Source organism: Mirounga angustirostris, unplaced genomic scaffold (assembly GCF_029215605.1).
Source record: "Mirounga angustirostris isolate CCGP_5_RB_7025 unplaced genomic scaffold, mMirAng1.0.hap1 SCAF_4, whole genome shotgun sequence".
NCBI lineage: Eukaryota > Metazoa > Chordata > Mammalia > Carnivora > Phocidae > Mirounga > Mirounga angustirostris.
The window spans coordinates 91,459,986-91,478,874 of NW_026991712.1; the positions used below are offsets into that span (position 1 = coordinate 91,459,986).

Consider the following 18,889-nt stretch of genomic DNA (forward strand, 5'->3'; position numbering starts at 1 on the left):
AGTTCTGCTCAAACAGTATCATTTCAATAAATCTTATATATTAAGAGAAAGAATTTGAACTCACAGTAATATGTAGTCTTAACTACAAAGGCTGAACTTCTTCAGTTTGAGTTCATGTTTTTTAATAGTAGGGGAAGACAATGACCCTCCACCTCCTCTCATCTTTTTTTTTTTTTTTCTCAGTTTGATTTCTGGTCTGCTCCAAGAAGAAAATTCCTGGATTTACCCAACAGTCCAATGCCCAGAGGCATGCCTTACCCACCAATGTAACAGACTCTGAATTTGGGTTAAAGATGACTAGAGAGGAGTGAATTCCTTATTCACCGGGTTTAGCAAAGTGCTTTGCATATAGTGGGTACTCAAAAAATAGTTTTGCCTTGGCACCCAAAGTTGCTTTCTGTACAGTTGCTACTCAGGGAAATATAGTGTGCCAGTAGGTATAGTTGTGTGTGTGTGCATGTGTGTTTGTGTGTGTGTGTGTGTGTGTGTACTGGGGGTGAGAGAAAGGGAAGTCTTTCAGCCTTCCATAAGCCAGTTTTTAGAATTAAATGATTAAAGAATCCACATCAGTAGTAATTTTGAACTCGTGTGTTCACATGGAGCTGCGCTAGACTTGAAAGGGAACCAATAAATTTACAATGTGGTTTCAGTGAATCTACCTTGTATCAGTATTTTGGGCTGTCCTTTCAGGTTGGACTAATTGCTAATTTTTTAAAAGATTTTATTTATTTATTTGTTTGTTTATTGAGAGAGAGAGAGAAAAGAATCTCAAGCAGACTCCATGCTGAGTGCAGAGCCCGGGGTGGGGCTCGATCTCACAACCCTGAGATCATGACCTGGGCTGAAACCAAGAATCGGACACTCAACGGACTAAGCCACCCAGACCCCCCCCATTGCTAATTTTTTAGTACGTTTTAGTTAGTTCTAAAACACAAAGTGATAGCAAATAATACAAGGCAGTCTGTTACTAAATGACTAGATAGAGACTAGAAGTTAGGAAGACAAGTGTGGGCTGGGATTGTCAAGAAATGTTTTGTAAAATAACTTGCCTTTAGCTAGGCCCTAAAGAATGGGTAGAATTCGAGCAGGTAGAAGGAAGGAGGATGATTATTTTGGGTAAGGAGGCCAATATATGCCTTAAATAAATCTGGGGCATTTATTTTTTTTTTCTATTCTTTTCTTTTTTTATTATTATGTTGTGTTAATCCCCATACATTACATCATTAGTTTTAGATGTAGTGTTCCATGATTCATTGTTTGCATATAACACCCAGTGCTCCATGCAGAACGTGCCCTCTTTAATACCCATCACCAGGCTAACCCATCCCCCCACCCCCCGCCCCTCCAGAACCCTCAGAGTTTGTTTCTCAGAGTCCATAGTCTCTCATGGTTTGTCTCCCCCTCCGATTTCCCCCCCTTCATTCTTCCCCTCCTGCTATCTTCTTCTTCTTTTTTTTTTTAACATATAATGTATTATTTGTTTCAGAGGTACAGATCTGTGATTCAACAGTCTTACACAATTCACAGTACTCACCATAGCACATACCCTCCCCAATGTCTATCACCCAGCCACCCCATCCCTCCCACCCTCCACCACTCCAGCAACCCTCAGTTTGTTTCCTGAGATTAAGAATTCCTCATATCAGTGAGGTCATCTGATACATGTCTTTCTCTGATTGACTTATTTCGCTCAGCATAATACCCTCCAGTTCCATCCACGTCATTGCAAATGGCAAGATTTCATTCCTTTTGATGGCTGCATAATATTCCATTGTATATATATACCACATCTTCTTTATCCATTCATCTGTTGATGGACATCTTGGCTCTTTCTGGGGCATTTAAATTGAGCAAGAGAGATGTAGATGAGATTGCTTCTGGTGTACATTGCTCCTGAATTAATTCCATCAATCAAATAGTCATTTACTAACTTTGCTATCTATGTATCAAAACATTTATCTTATTAATATACATGAAATATCACATCTCAAATTAGTTAAAAAGAAAATATTTAGGCACAATGGCAATAAGAATATAAAAATACGTCTTAGGGATGCCTGGATGGCTCAGTTGGTTAAGGGTCTGCCTTCGGCTCAGGTCATGATCCCAGGGTCCTGGGTTCAGAGCCACATCAGGCTCCCTGCTCAGCAGGGAGCCTGCTTCTCCCTCTCCCTCTGCTGCTCCCCCTGCTTGTGGTCCCTCTCTCTCTGTCTGACAAATAAATTTAAAAAATTAAAATTAAATTAAATTAAAATTAAAAAATAAAAATACATCTTAGTGTGAGCTTGTACGTGACATAGACATTATATTTATGATCTCCGGCAGCATTAGGGAGTTAAAGATGCTTTTAAAGATAAATTAAAATCGGGGCGCCTGGGTGGCTCAGTTGGTTAAGCGACTGCCTTCGGCTCAGGTCATGATCCTGGAGTCCCGGGATCGAGTCCCGCGTCAGGCTCCCTGCTCGGCAGGGAGTCTGCTTCTCCCTCTGACCCTCCTCCCTCTCATGCTCTCTGTCTCTCATTCTCTCTGTCTCAAATAAATAAATAAATCTTAAAAAAAAAAAGATAAATTAAAATCTTTTCATGCACCTGTCAAGGCAGCTTCTATCGGCCACAGCAAGAGGAAGAGGTGTTAACCTAAGCACCCGGTGACAGAAGGCACTGTCTGGAGACATCCTGGTCTAAGATATTTTTATTTCTATTTTTTGGGGGGATAAAATATAATAATATGAAATTTACCATTTCAACCATTTTTATTTATTTTATTTATTTTTTTAAAGATTTTACTTATTGGGGCGCCTGGGTGGCTCAGTTAAGTGTCTGCCTTCAGCTCAGGTCATGATCCTAGGGTCCTGGGATCCAGCCCCACATTGGGCTCCCGGCTCCGCTCCCCACCACCCTGCTTATGCTCTCTTTCACTCTCTCTCAAATAATAAATAAAATCCCCAAAAATAAAATAAAATAAAGATTTTATTTATTTGTTTGATAGAGAGAAAGAGAGCACAAGTAGGCAGAGTGGTAGACAGAGGGAGAGGTAGAAGCAGGCTCTTTGCTGAGCAGGGAGCCCGATGTGGGACTCGATACCAGGACCCTGGGATCATGACCTGAGCGGAAGGCAGACGCTTAACCGACTGAGCCACCCAGGCACCCCGAATTTATATATTCTTTTGCCCATATATTTTTTTAAGATTTTATTTATGTATTTATTTATTTATTTGAGAGAGAGCATGCACACGTGCACGCACGAGTGCGGGGGAGGGGCAGAAGGAGAGGGAGAAGCAGACTCCCCCATAATCAGGGAACCCAACATGGGGCTCCATCTCAGGACCCCAAGATCATGACCTAAACCAAAGTCAGACACTTACCTGACTGCGCCACCCAGGCGCCCCCTTTTGCCCATGTTTTTAATGGAGTTGTTGATTTTTTTACTGTTGAATTGTAGAATTAATTTATATATTCTGGATATTAAACCTTTATGAGATGTATGATTTGCAAATATTTTCTTCTTTTCCACGGGTTTCCTCTTCACTCTGTTGACAGTGTCCTTTGATGCACAAAGTTTTTAATTTCGACGATGTTCAATTTATCTAATTTTTCTTTTGTTGATTGGGTAATTGGTGTCATATCCAAGAAATCACTACCAAATCCAGTGTCATGAAGTTTTTCCTCTAAGATTGTTATGGTTTTAATCTTGAATTTAGATGTGTGGTCCATTTTGAGTTAATTTTTGTATTTGGTGTGAGGTAAGGGTCCAACTTAATAATTTTTTTGCATGGAATATCCAGTTTTCCTAGCACCACTTGTTGAAAAGGCTGTCCCTTCTCATGGAGAAAGGGTGGGACAAGGGAGAGTACAAGTGTCACAAAATTTCCTACCATATCGAATGTGGCTTTTTCTTGATTGGGCATTTGCTTGGTTGCTTTAGATTTTTGACTGGTTTCAGAGCTCCTATAAAGTTATTTTAGTCTCTAGTTGTTCTTCTAATGTTTCCAGAGGGTACAGAGGGCACGTAACTGCCTAGTCTGCCATTTTGTTGATATCACTGTGGTCTAAGAGAATTTGTAATCAATTCTGATTTTTCCATTTCTTCCAAGCCTATTATATGACAGGTGATGCTGAGAAAGTGGAGATTAGTAGAAGCTTTGTTCATGACAATTTAGGAAAATCTTCCACAATTATCCAAACAATGTAGCCATTCTCTCTAGGAGCTTACAGATTGACAAGGCCTGTCTCTGGGTAACATCACATAGCTTCAAAATGACTGAGCTATATGTTTCAATAGGAATTTTGTGTTATGGTCAGAGCTTTTGTGTCAACAAAGGGTAAAAGAACTCACAATGTTTTCTATGGTAAGTGACAGCATGATAACACTATAGAAAATATTCAGAAGTCAGATACAAATTCTTTTTTTTTTTCTTTAAGATATTATGGACTTTTACAAACCATAAGAGACTCTTAATCTCAGGAAACAAACTGAGGGTTGCTGGAGTGGTGGGGGCTGGGAGGGATGGGGTAGCTGTGTGATGGACATTGGGGAGCGTATGTGCTGTGGTGAGTGCTGTGAATTGTGTAAGACTGATGAATCACAGACCTGTACCCCTGAAACAAATGATACATTATATATTAATAAAAATTAATAATAATAAAAAAAGAAGGTGAAAAAAAGATATTATGGACTTTTTTCTCAAATGTGTTCTTCACAATTCCAGGTTCCCCAAAAGTTTGTTTGGGTTGATTTAGATTTCTCACAGGCAGAGTTTTGGGGATTTTGCTAATTTTGTTAAATCCTTTCATATTTTCAGATTGTCTGAAGATGGTTATTTCTTTTCATTTGTTCCTGGTTTTAGGTCTCATTTTTATTTGTAGCAAAAAGGCAGCCATAACTCATGAGACCATCTTTAGGCATAGCAACTATTCCATTTGCTTACTGTGACTCACCACAAAAAAATTTAAAAACAAACAGCAAAAAAGTTTATGCAATCCACATTCCCCTTAACCCAGTCAGCTTCGCTATTCTAATTCACTGATTTCATTTTGTAATTATGATTTTACGTCCCTAATACCCAACGTAAAGGACTAGACACTTATTGTCATTTGCTTTACATTTATCACTAAGATTTTACTTCTTGATTAAGACTTAAATTCTTCTTTAATATAAATATCTATATACTTAAAAATATTTGGGAAAATCTACCATAATATATTGAGGTCCTTACTGAGACTCAGGAGGTCTTGCTTCCAATTTCTATATTTTCATTTTGAATGTATGTTTTTATACAATGAAATGTATGATACTTTTCAAGTAAGTAATCATATTTGCATCAAAGACACAAATTTCTGCCCTGCATGGTAATGCCCTTCTTTACTATGCTTACTTAGAGGTGGAGACTCCCAGGGTATCTGGGCTAACCTGCCCCTTTCACACTGCTGACAATCTAAGCACTTCAATGTCTGGCTCTTAGACATGCAGTGCTTTATCTTCCCTCACTTTGGCTCTAGGCTTTATCTTATAACTCAGTACTTAGTTACAGAATGCCTTGAATTATGTGCTATTGATTCATGTTTTATAGAACACAAGTATAATGTGAGTTGCTTCATAGCAAATCACATCTTTATACCCCTTGTACCTACTCCACAATGACTAGCATAATTGTGGGCACAAGGTATCACACTCAAACCATATTAATGGAATTAATTCACTGATTTACTTTGAAACATGAAGAAATCTATATTGTGGAAACCGGGATAGTTAGTAGACTGTGGAGATGTGTTCTAGGAGAAAAGGAAGGGAAGAAAACATTTACATAAAAAAGCATCACAGCAGATACATAGCATGACTACGACAGTGCCTAGAAAACAGCGAGGCAATGATACCATTTCACTTCTCAGATGTTTCATCTGCCAGCCAGGAGGCATTCAAGTGAAAGTTCTTCAGAACATTTAGCTAGTGGTCTCTCCTTACTGGACTTCAGTTGAGGAATAATATTTTTCTCTTATTAAATGTAGCTCAGTGACAATAGCTGAGTTGTGCACATTTGAAAAATAGTAATAGAGTTCCTTCGAGTCTTGGACAAAGTTTTTAATTCTTGTAAAGGTTTACTAGGGGGATAAGGGTTCAAGATAGGTATTGCTGAAATGTTAATATCCCAAACCTGTTAAACAAAGTTATAAAACATGTAGATATTAAGATGATAATAAACTGAGTTTAAGTCAGTTTTTTCGGGGGGAAAATGTTCAATTAAATGAACTGCTTGAACCATTACAAATATATTCTATCAAAAAGGGAAATACATTTTATTGGGCAGAATCCTTAAACAGTATTTGAGAGGCAGTGAAGGATTTTTCAACTTTTTTGATCTTAAACAGTGAGCTATTTCTCATGTTAATGTGTATTTAAGACTTACTGGAAATACTCATGAGCTGAAGACTGATGTCTGGCAGCAAGCATATTTCTGAAATAGGGTTGGTTTTTATTACTATATTTTCTGAAATATGCTTTCATTGATATTTACAAAACAAATTGCCAGTTCACACAAAGGTTGTTTTAATAAAAGCCAATGAAAACAACTGAGTTGCTAGGAAGAATGTTAAGAGGGAAATGGACTTTTCATAACCTCACATTATAATTTCACCTTTTTGGACAAAAATGTATTATTTGAATGAGTTTGGAACCAAAAGGAATTAGCATGTCAAAATATCTACCTAGAAGTTATATGTGATCACTTTTATTGCAAATGAAAAATATTAAATGTAAGTAAAATATAAGTGTTGCCAATATGAGTTTGGCAACCCTCTAGGAAAATGTTAGTTAAGAAATGGTGAATGTTGACCATGGTTCAGCTCTAGCCTTAGACACTATCATGGGCTCCCAGTTACCTATGGGATAAAATCCAAGATGCTCTGCCTGGCTTTCACAGCCCTGCTTAATTTGGCCTTTCTCTGCCCATCCACCTTTTTCTCTCTCTACTCCAGTTGAATAGTCTCCGTGGTATCCTCAGGCACATACTGACTATACCCATGCAGGTTCTTGGCCTGAAGACCATCCAACTCCTTCTCATTAAAATCCTCCTTCATATCTTCCAGAAAGGACCTCAAATCACACAGTTCTGTCCCTCATTGACTTTTCTCCTTCTACTAAATTACTCCAGGGACTGTTATCTTTACTGCTATCCTACTTTGAGCTGTGGTCCAACAATTTCAGCGTCATCTACTATATCTACATTCCTTTTCAACACTGCAAATTCCTGGAAGGTAGCAAAAGGTTAACATATTTAATTGCTTCCTTCCTGGTCACAGCACCTAAGAGTGATAAATAAGTACATAGTGATCTTCAAGAAATACTTTTGAATTAAATACATTGAGTATATTATACTGTCTCAGCCTCCTGACAGCTCTAAGATTACTCCCAACCCATTGGTTATAAGAACTTAAATTGAAGAAAATCTCAAAGCCTTAGTTTTTGCAACCATAAAACAGGGACAATGGTCATACGTCCCTTGCAGATATTAGATCAATTGTTGAAAGGATTTAAAGGCATCTAGCACATAGTATCTCAGACTTCACATGTCCAAACCCAAACCCCAGATTTTCCCCTTCAAACCTGCTCTTCACCTTCTCATTGAGTGGTCTCACCATTCACCCAGTGAGTCACTAGGGCCAAAAATCTTGCATTCATAAGTTTTCTCCCCCTCTTATGCAACCCACAATTAACAATTAACTTTTAGTAAATCCTATTGGTTCTACCTTGGAAATGTATCTAAAATCTATCCTGTTGGTACCACCCTCACTGGTACAACCTAATCCAAGCCATCATCATCTCTTGCCTAAGCTACAAGTAGCTCAAGAGCTTCAGAACTTGGTCTCTTTCTCCCATTCTTGCTAACCTAGAGTCTTGTCACCATACAGACCTAGAGTGGTTCTTTTAATATGTAAGACTTAGAGAAAAATCCAAATGTTCTACCACATCCTTAAAAGACTCTGTGTGTGTGTGTGTCCTCTGCCAACTACTTTGACTTGGTCTCGAATCTTCTATGACTCACCCCTTCACTCAGTTCTATGGTAACCACATTGGCTTTTTTGCTGATCTTCAGATCCTTCAGAAAGCACATTGCCATCTTTGCCCTTGCTGTGCCCTCTGCCGAGAATGACCCCTCCCAAGATAAGCATGTGAGTCACTCCTTCCCTTCCTTCAGGATTCTGTTCAAATATCTCCTTCCCTGACCATCCTATTTAAACTACACCATCACATTCCACCCACTTAACCCTAACTCTGTTCCTGACCTTCTACTTTGCATATATTTCATTATTGTCTGTTTTCCTCCATGAAAACGTCAGCTCCATGAAGGCAGGGATTTATCCTGCTGACATACAGAGGGGTTCAAATAACACTGCAGAATGGAGGAAGAGTAGGGGCTCAGTAAGAAGGAGCTCCTAGTAATAATCGTATTACTATATTTACTGGAGTGGTATGAAAATCAAATAAAGTATCTGAAATAATATGGAACATTATGTACCCCAATATAAATATTTATAAATATTATCTTATGATAACATAATTATTATTGTTTTTATTACTCTTTTATATATTTTCATATGGATATTATACAAGTTCTTCAAATTCAGTATGTTCAAAACTGGTACTATCCTGTTCATTGAAGTTAGAAACACCCTAGCACCTCTTCTTCTAATTTGGTCAGCAAGTACTATTACTATTACCTCTCTATTTCAGTTCCTTCTTTTTCACCCCTCATAACTTCCAATACTACTACAATAACCTTCTAAACTTCTCTCTCACCTGCCTTCATTCAGGGGTGAAAATTTAAAAATATGTTAACTGTCACAATTATATATAAATCAACATATAAATTTTAAAAATTAAAAATCACTTTTTATTCTCTATAAAAACTAAACTATGTGTACCTTATGAAACTTCTTGCCAGATGGTATAATTTTTAGTACTTATCAGTCATCACATTTTTCTAATGATTTCAAAATCATTTGTTGGTTTTCAGAAGTGTTGGTACAGCCTTTGGTTGATGGGGTTCACGTCCTAAAATTTGCCTTTGTCTGAGCCATGAGGTGACATGAACAATGTACATAGGCTCTTCCTATAACTTTCCTTTTATACTGGTAGTCATTATGTAATTTGTAGTTCTCTGTATGTAGAGAATGTCTCTTAATATCAACAATATCTTTCATCATACTAAAATTAATCAATTATACTTTTGCACTTTTTATAATTCCAGCTTTTGAACTTCTAATTGTTATGTTGAAATTTTTTTCTAGCCTTCATAATATTGTCTGGGTTTTTATATATTTAATTTCTTTATTATCAATTAAGTCACATGGACTATCATATTTAATCAGTTGGCTTAATTTTATAAGTTTTTGATCACCCTATACATAATGTGGCTAAAGTTTAGGATTAAATAAATTGAAAGAGGTTATTAATTCATCATACTTTTCATTTTTGTCATAAAATAATAAACCCATTTCTGTGTAATTTATTAGACAATATGATTGTTTTTCTCTTATAATTATTTCATTTTGTTTCAGATGGTACCCTTTGTTCATTTGTTTCTCTGTATCTTCTGCTTCTTTATTGTTTGCTTTATTAATTTTATATGGGCACCATATTTTCATTTCTCTCTTATAAAGCTAAAGAACGTACTGAAATTTCTAGTAGAATATTTCATTAAAACCAAATCCCTAAAAGTTAATTGCACTTCTCAAATGTTTAACTACTCCCACTTCATGATCTACATTAAACAAACACAAAGGCTTGGCATGATTTCGTCTCAGTGGTTGCAGCTCTAGCTCTATAGATTGCCCATTGGGGTCCTACTATTTCTCTAACGTCCAATCCTGAACTCTCTTCAGATATATTATTTAATTATCTCTGGTGTTTGTTTAATATATGGTAATATATAGAAAATTCACAAAGAAGATACTAATACTGATTTATTTGGTATACATCTTTTATTGCATCAGCTGAATATATTGAATGTATTGAGCTGGGATGAAAACAAAACATCTGGAACTTTCTTCTAAATTGTGGACTGAAACTCCAGACATTCTCTATGTTACCACTCTGGCACTGTTTTTATGTGAATACTTCTCAGTGAAACCATTTTTCTTGGTACCCATTGAAATAGTTTGAGGTATCACAGATGCTTTCTCATCTTGCTCCAGCAGATCGACAAAAAATATCTAACCACCTTCAGCATCTTGAATTTTGTATATTAGGTACTATCAGAACCCTTTTACATGAAACTCTTAAAGCTCTATCAATAGTGATTAAAATTTTACTGGTTTGATTTCTGTGTTTTCCAAAAGCTTCCTTTATCATTTCAGTAGATAAAGGCTTTGCCACAGTCAGGCTACATTGCTGTGATATACCCATACTAATTATTTTTCTAATTTCACCTAAGTATTTCATGTCTCAAAACATTCGCTTATGTTTAATTACATAATAGATTGTTAAAAGTTCTGATGATATGTTTAAAAATGTTTTGTAATTACCTATTGACACACTTTGATAAAAAAAAAGTTTTTATTTTAAGCTCATTAGTGCACGAAACGGACTTCCTGTGTTCTTTAAATTTTCCTTCATTAATGATTGCAGATTTTCTTTATTGGAATCACGACCTTTAACAAAACATGATAGGCAGTTTGATTTTAAAAAGTGTTTCACCTGTTCAGCTTTTAACAGCATAACCTTTGAGCTCTATTTCCATCCAACATTTATATCACTTGTAATAATAAGTTAATCAGATTTTTATGTTGAAAGAATCAAGTTGTTTTCATTTTAGAAATACAAACGTTTTTAATGTCATAATGATTTTTACACAGTATCAGAACATGCCTCAGGTTGTGGTTGATTACTGTTTTCTTCTTTGATCTCATGAAAATCCAGAATACTTACCTGTTCATGATACTTAAAATTTTGGAAACATATCCAGGCTTTGAAGTTTCTTCATTGTGGATTTCCACTTAAAATATTTATCATAAATGTATATGTTATATCAAAAACTACACACACAGAATTGCATTGCACTATAATCTAAATAAAAGTAAAAACGGGGGCACCTGGGTGGCTCAGTCAGTTGAGTGTCTGACTCTTGATCTCAGCTCAGGTCTTGATTTCAGGGTTGTGAGTTCAAGCCCCACATTGGGCACAGACCCTTCTTAAAAAAATAAAATAAAATAAATTTTAAAAAATTAAAAATTAAAAAATAAGAATAAAAGTAAAAACTAAACGAGTCAGAAGCAATAGTTTGAGCTTGAGGGTGATGATTAACTGGGATCCTCCGGAAGCCCAGAATGCTTACTAAAGGCTGTGCAATGTAGCTTTGCTGTCTACCGTGACACAGCCCAGATCCACAGACCCTGCTGCAGAAGTTCCCTTGATGTCACAATGTCAGCAAGCCCAGTTATCAATGATCATAGCAACATCTTATAATGAGCAGTTTGTACTAACAGTTTATTAGATTTTGCATTCTTAATTTTACCACTTCGCACAGTTACTTTTATTCTCTCCACCAACCAGCATGCATTTCAGTTCAACCAGCAGATCGGCACATCTGTGTGTGTTCGGTGACTGTTGGCACACCTCCTCTTCTCCCCTCTATGTACCCTTTGCGGACTCCTGGGTTGTCCTTTTGTAATACCAATATGACCGTGTCACTTCCTGCTTCAGTCTCAATTACTTACTGGCCCTTCTCAATCTTCCTAGCTCTATTCCAGCTTCACTTACCCTCCCCTATCCAGACTCCCTGTCATGCCTGACAACTAGACAACTCACTCCTGCTGGGTAATTTTGTGCTTTCACACATATAGGATTTTTTTTTTATTACCCTTCCTTCCCCTACACCACTTGTTGAGCTTCTTCTCTTTCTTAAAGTCACAATTCAAATGTGCTTCCTCCATGCAACTATCCCTGACTTCCCATTCCCACATTCAACTCACCATGTTTCCATGGTGACATGGATTTTTATGTTGAAAGAATCACCCCTGCCCTCTAAAACCCTCAGTTTGTTTCTCAGAGTCCATGATGATGGTACTTACCATGTTATCATAGTTATTTTTTTAGATTTAAATTCAAGTTAGTTAATGTATTAGTATTATTAGTTTCAGGGGTTGAATTTAGTGATTCATCATTTGCATATAACACCTAGTGTTCATTCCATCAGGTGCCCTTCCTTAATGTCCATCACCCAGTTACCCCATTCACCCCACCCACCTCCCCTCCAGCAACCTTTTTTTTGTTTCCTAGAGTTAAGAGTCTCTTGCATTTTATCTCCCCCTCTGTTTCCATCTTATTTTATTTCTCCTTCCCTTCCCCTCATCTGCTTTGTTTCTTAAATTCCACATATGAGTGAGATCATATGGTATTTGTCTTTCTCTGACTGACTTATTTCATTTGGCATAATACCCTCTAGTTCCATCCATGTCATTGCAAATGGCAAAATTTCATTTTTTTTTTTTGATGGCTGAGTAATACAATATTCCATTGTATATATACCACATCTTTTTTATACATTCATCAGTCAATGAACATCTAGGCTCTTTCCATATTTTGGCTATTGTGGACATTGCTGCTATAAACATTGGGGTGCAGGTTCCCCTTTGAATCACTATGTTTGTATCATTTGGATAAATGACATTTGATCATCCCTAATTTGAAATAGTACAAACAATGCTGCTATGAAAGTCTTGTATGAATTTTTCTTTGGACATATGTACTCATTTCTCTTGGGCATATACTTAGGAATGGAAATGCTGGATCATAAGATAGGCATGGGTTTAGATTTAGTAGCTACTACCATAAAGTTTTCCAAAGGGTTTACAGCAATTTACACTCCCATCAGCAATATGAGAGTACAAGCCGCTTATCGATCTTTTTAATTCCATTATTTTTTTTAACCATGCCTTCTTTCCCCCACCCCCAAATTCGTATGTTTAAACCTAATCCCTAATGTGATGGTATTTGGAGGTAGGAGGACTGTAGGTGGTGATTAGGTCATGAGAGTGGAGCCCTCATGAATGGGATTAGTGCCCTAATTAAAGAAACCCCAGAGAGATCCCTCACCCCTTCGCCATATGAGGTTTTAGTAAGAAGATAAGCATCTATACACCAGAAAGTGAGTTCTCACCTGACTGAATCTGCAGGTTCCTTGATCTTGGACTTCCCAGGCTCTGGAACTGTAAGGAATAAATGTTATTTATAAGCCATCAAGTCTGTGGTATTCCATTTTAACAGCCTGAAAAGACTAAGACATACTGTATATTTTCCACCTCTCTATCCTAAGTTTGTTTTAGTCAGTCCTCCCACTGAAGTCCCTTCTTCCCCATGACTAGTTTATTTGCCATTCTAGGTGAATCTTTCCAGCTATTCAATCCTTTTTTAGGTTTTATGCCTAAAACTCAACACAGCTTGCCAAGAATAAAGACACTCTGCTTTTGTGCAATGGTAGGGTAATGTTTTCTAATTAATTCCTACCATTTTCCCCAGATATGATGAGCAAAGGCCTTTCAATAGACCTGTAGCACATTAAGATGATGGTTATGGGAAGCATTACATATCGACACATTTGCTATCATTGATCATCAAAGCCTCTAAACTTGTGACTAATTTCTATTTTCCTCAAAGCATTCACTTAGACTTCCCACACTGGATCTCATCAGACATATGTGCTTGCTCAGCTCAAAGAGCTTTGTGAAATCTCCTCGCAGTGCTTAATGGCATCGTGTCATTGTCACATCTGATAATGAAGGCAAGACAGGGTGGCAGAGGAAGGCCCATTGTCTGGAAATCAGAACGTGTTTCTTGCTTCTGTGTCACCTTGACCAAGATGTCATAAATGTTTCTTTCTCTCTGCAAAATAAAGGAATTAGACTAAATGACAATGAAGGATATCTCCCAGCATTAGACTCCACAATTTTAGATTTCATTGTAATCTATTTTCATATCTGGTATAAAAGCAGTTAAATAAGACCTTTCCAAGAACGATCCCTAGGGCTCCCCACTGTTAATACCACTTCATCCAGAGAAGTGCCTGCTTAACCTTACTTTGTTTTTAAGCCAGTTCTCTAACAATGACAAAACATTTCCTCTACTTCCATGGTAACCCAATATTTGGGGTATGAAAACTTGTGAAATGCTTTCTAAAATTAAATAAATTCTGTTTCCTGGATTCCCCTTGTTCTCACCCCTCAAAATCATTATTCTTTGTGTTGTTTTTATTGCATCTTCTGCTAAATATGGTGTGTGGCCCTGGGTTGCACAGGCAAATATAACAGTTTCTCAGGCAGCATAGATTGAATAGAAATGGAGAAAGAACCCCCCAAATTATATAAACATCAATGAAAAAAAAATGATCTCTAAAAATGTACATGACTCCATATATGTATATAATATTTGAGTTTTGATTAAACTAGTTTAAGTTTAGGAATATTGAGTTCAACCACTTCTATCTTCACATCAAATATCTAGAAGGTAGAGCAAGAATAAAAATGGTTTCTTTATTTACACTTGTTATTGTAATTATAAAGCAAAGCATTAAAGAATGTCTGTTGTTTATCTTGTCTTGCGTATCTTATACATTTAGCACCAACCTAGGAAAATGTTTGTGGGAAAATGGTTTATTATGACCATATTTTCAACCTTTGCTATGGAAATAACTATAGATGTATTACACTGTATTACTTTTTGTGATGAAGATGACACTTTAGGTCAGAAGCATATATGCTTTAAATTATATTTAAAGTAATGATGACCTGTTTTGCTTCAGAAGATTTTTGCTTAGTCCCTCTTGTGTTCAATAATGATCAATCTTGTCTAGAGACCAAAGGTTTTGGTCATGTTGAGCAGAATTTCTGGTCATGTAAAGTCCATATGGGAACTGGACCTCTGGTTTATAGCCTCATTAGCACCATCACCAAAACAGCTGAGGAAACCAGCTCATCCTCCATGGCATAAACCACAAAGAGTCACTTCACTTATCCAATTGCAGCTTCACTAAAAGTTTGCTTTCAGCTTCTTTAGGATTCTTCCTTTTGCTTTATCTGTTTCTTGGCCTCATCACCATCTCTAATTATTCTTATATTATAGAAGCCAGTGTTCCAGCAAAAGCAAGATTGAAAGTTTCCTCTCTTCTTTGAATTTCAGCTACTAAAAAGTCTTTAAAATCATCCAATTTAATTTGGTCAATGAAAGTTTTCAGTTAAATAAATAAACATATAGAAACAAAACATTTGTGCCTGATGTATTGTTTTATTTTTTTAATTTAATTTAATTTTATTATGTTATGTTAGTCACCATACAATACATCATTAGTTTTTGATGTAGTGATCCACGATTCACTGTTTTTATATAACACTCAGTACTCCATGCAGTATGTGGCCTCCTTAATACCCATCACCGGGCTAACCCATTCACCCCACACCCCTCCCCTCTAAAACCCTCAGTTTGTTTCTCAGAGTCCATAGTCTCTCATGATTCCTCTCCCCCTCCAATTTCCTCCCCTTCATTTTTCCCTTCTTTCTCCTAATATCCTTCATGCTATTCCTTATGTTCCACGAATAAGTGAAACCATATGATAATTGACTTTCTCTGCTTGATTTACTTGACTTAGCATAATCTCCTCCAATCCCATCCATGTTGATGTAAAAGTTGGGTATTCATCTTTTCTGATGGCTGAGTAATATTCCATTGTATATATGGACCACATCTTCTTTATCCATTCATCTGTTGAAGGGCATCTCGGCTCTTCCCACAGTTTGGCTATTGCAGACCAATTGCTGCTATAATATTGGGGTGCATATGGCCCTTCTTTTCACTACATCTGTGTCTTTGGGGTAAATACCCAAAGCCAAGCTAGGTAAGTTGGATGCCTTTCCAGATCTTTCTTATGTCAGTCTTTATAGACCTTGCCCACAAGTCAATTCTAAACATTGAAAATGTCAGTTATGGAGCAGGAGCCTCTTTACATAATATGCCTTCAGTCCAGAAGTAGCTGAGATATGGGTAGGCTACGGGGAGAGTAGGCCATTATTAAGTGGCCAGCCATTATCTTCCCCAGGTCTGGAGAAAGAATTACCCTTTCATTATCTTCTGAAAGTTTTCCCCATGTTCATTCCTTATCCTATTTTGTTATTGACATCTTCCTCTTAATCCTCCTTCCTCCATCCATCATCTGCTTCAGAGAAGGCAGGGCGTGGTCCTTGACACAGAAACATCCCTTCCTGGGGGAATTACTTAGAGCATTATGAATTTCTAAAATGTAAGATAGGCCCATCCCAAAATATAACTTTTAAAATGCATTCCAGAGGAAAATATAAATAATTTTCTTTTTCTTTCTTTTTCTCTCTTTCTCTCTCTCTCTCTCTTTTTTTTTTTTTTAGAGAGGAGAAAGGAAGAGAGAGGGATAGGGCAGAGGGAGAAAGAGAGAGAGAATCTTAAGCAGGCTTCACACCCAACATGGAGCCTGACTTGGGGCTCGATCTCACAACCCTGAGATCATGACCCGAGACAAAATCAAAGTCAGTTGCTTAACTGACTAAGCCACCCAGGCACCCTTAATTTTCCTTTTTTAAATTCCTGGAGTTCTTATATCTCTTCACTAACATGAAGAATTGAGGCTTGTCTGCCTGTATTTATATCTAACGGGTTTTTCTTTATTAATAAATAGTATGTTTACCTGCCATTCACTAAGTCATTCCCTTTCAGTAGATTTTTAAATATTGGAAATGGTTTAAGACTGATTACACCAGCTAGTGAATATAGCATTTGCATTAAATTCAGTTGAAAAACACTTCTTTCTTCCATGTTAAACTACTGTCCTGTGTACTACCTGGAGAATATAGAAAGGGGAGGGTGAGTCAGTGGAAAAAAGAAAATACAGCATTCCTGTTACACAGGAGCTTACACTCTGAAAATATACATACACCAGTCATTCTAAAAGTGTGATCCCATTGGGGCACCTGGGTGGCTCAGTTGGTTAAGCGACCAACTCTTACTTTCAGCTCAGGTCATGATCTCAGAGTCATGAGATGGAGCCCCACAATGGGCTCTGTGCTGATTGTGGAGTTTGTTTAAGATCCTCTCTCTCCCTTCTCCCTTTCCCTTTGCCCCTTCCCCCTTCGAAAAAAATCTAAAAAGATAAATAAATAAAAATGTGATCCCTGGACCAGAAGCCACAGCAATAGCAGGCAACTTATAAGAAATACAGATTCTCAGGTCCCACCCTAGACTTACTGAATCAGAGATTTGGGGTGGAGCCCAGTAATTTGTGCTTTATCAAGCAGGAGTCTGATGCATACTAATGTTTAAGACATACACTAATATTGTGATCACAATGTATGTAACTATATTACTAGCATAGTACTAAATAGTACTGACAGGGAGTTTTCATAGGCAGGGAGAAGACATAAAGGTCACTGTTGGGCTGGGACAAATGAAGCATTCCCTGGAAGGAAGGCATTCTGTATAAAAAGACCAGGTGAGCAGAGAACTGAGAAAACAAATAGCATATTTGTGATACACAGTTAACCACCAATGAGACACTATATTAGGTTCTTTACACACACCATCTTGGTTAATCCTCACAAAAACCCTAAAAATACTATTCCTATTTACATGAGAAAGTTGAAGCTCAAGAATTTACACAGAACCAATTTGCCTGAACTATGAGAATTTAGAAAAGTAATCGTTGGTATGGTATTAAAAATATGTGAGGAAGGGAATGTAAAGAGCTTTGAGTTCCAGTCCTTGGAGTCTGGACTGTATCATATCCCATTAGAGTCCAAGAATTAGACAATTAAAATACTTTCTTTGAAGGAAAAGTTAAATGATGAATTTGATGTCTTAGGAAAATTAATAGGTTGGAGATAGAAGATGCTGGAGGCCTGAATAGACTCTGTAGAAGGTGTTTTCAATAGTCCAGACTCAAGGTAGTTACAGATTGAACTGGGAGAATAGCTATGAGAATAAAAAGGAAAGGGCAGATTCAAGAAACTCTGGGAACAAAGTAACTGTGGTTGCCTATCCAACAGGGGAATGGGAGAGGATTTGAAGTTATGATGGCTAGGAGAAATGGAAAGTCTCAGAAACAGTCAAATTTAGCAGAGTGAACTTGGATGATTTTTACCGGTTGTGATAGGGGAGATGTTGTTTGGTTTGGTTTGGTTTGGTTTGGTTTGGTTTTAGGATATAAAGAGGCAAAGAGCTCAGCTTTTAGACATGCTGAGTTTGAGATGATGGTAGAACATCAAAGTAAAAATGTTCATCAGGAGGTCAAAAATAGGCTTACAGTCCATGTTGGAAACACAAACTTAGGGGTTGTCAGTAGAGAGGTGGTAGTGGATGCCATGGCAGCAGCTAAAATATTTAATACAGAGTACGTGCCAGGAGAAGAACAGGTTAAGAACAGAATTATGTGGAATATCTAAAAGATCCTCATGTAAGAAACAGAAAGAAAAGAAAGCCTGATGGTCGGAGTTGGAACATCTAAAGGAGTAAAGATAGAATGAGGACAGGGTGGAGTCCTGGAAGGTAGATCAGGGAGAAGGGTAAATTCTCCCACCTATGGAGACGTAGGGAGAATAGGGCAAAACAACCATATTTGGTGATGAGGACATTATTAGTGACCTTCAAAAATGCAATTTCAGTAGGGTGGGTGGTGGTGGTAATGGTGGTCAAGGAGGGAGTTGGAAACAAGACTACAGGATTTTAAGAACATGGGGTTTATCAGGATATGGGAGCCTCAAGTATAGGTCACATGTTCTGGGGAGTTCAATTATGGAGAAAAGAAGATCAGATGGGAAATGGTTAGCAGGAAGACTGGAATTAGGTAAAGATACTTATCTATGTGTGAAATACTGTAGAAAGG

General features: G+C 37.2%; 1 protein-coding gene across 4 annotated transcripts in view; it reads left to right on the plus strand.

Moving 5' to 3' along the window:
- SPAG17 (sperm associated antigen 17) overlaps positions 1-18,889 on the plus strand; it is a 233,117-nt gene that overhangs the window by 578 nt on the left and 213,650 nt on the right. The gene's annotated exons all lie outside the window — the stretch shown is intronic.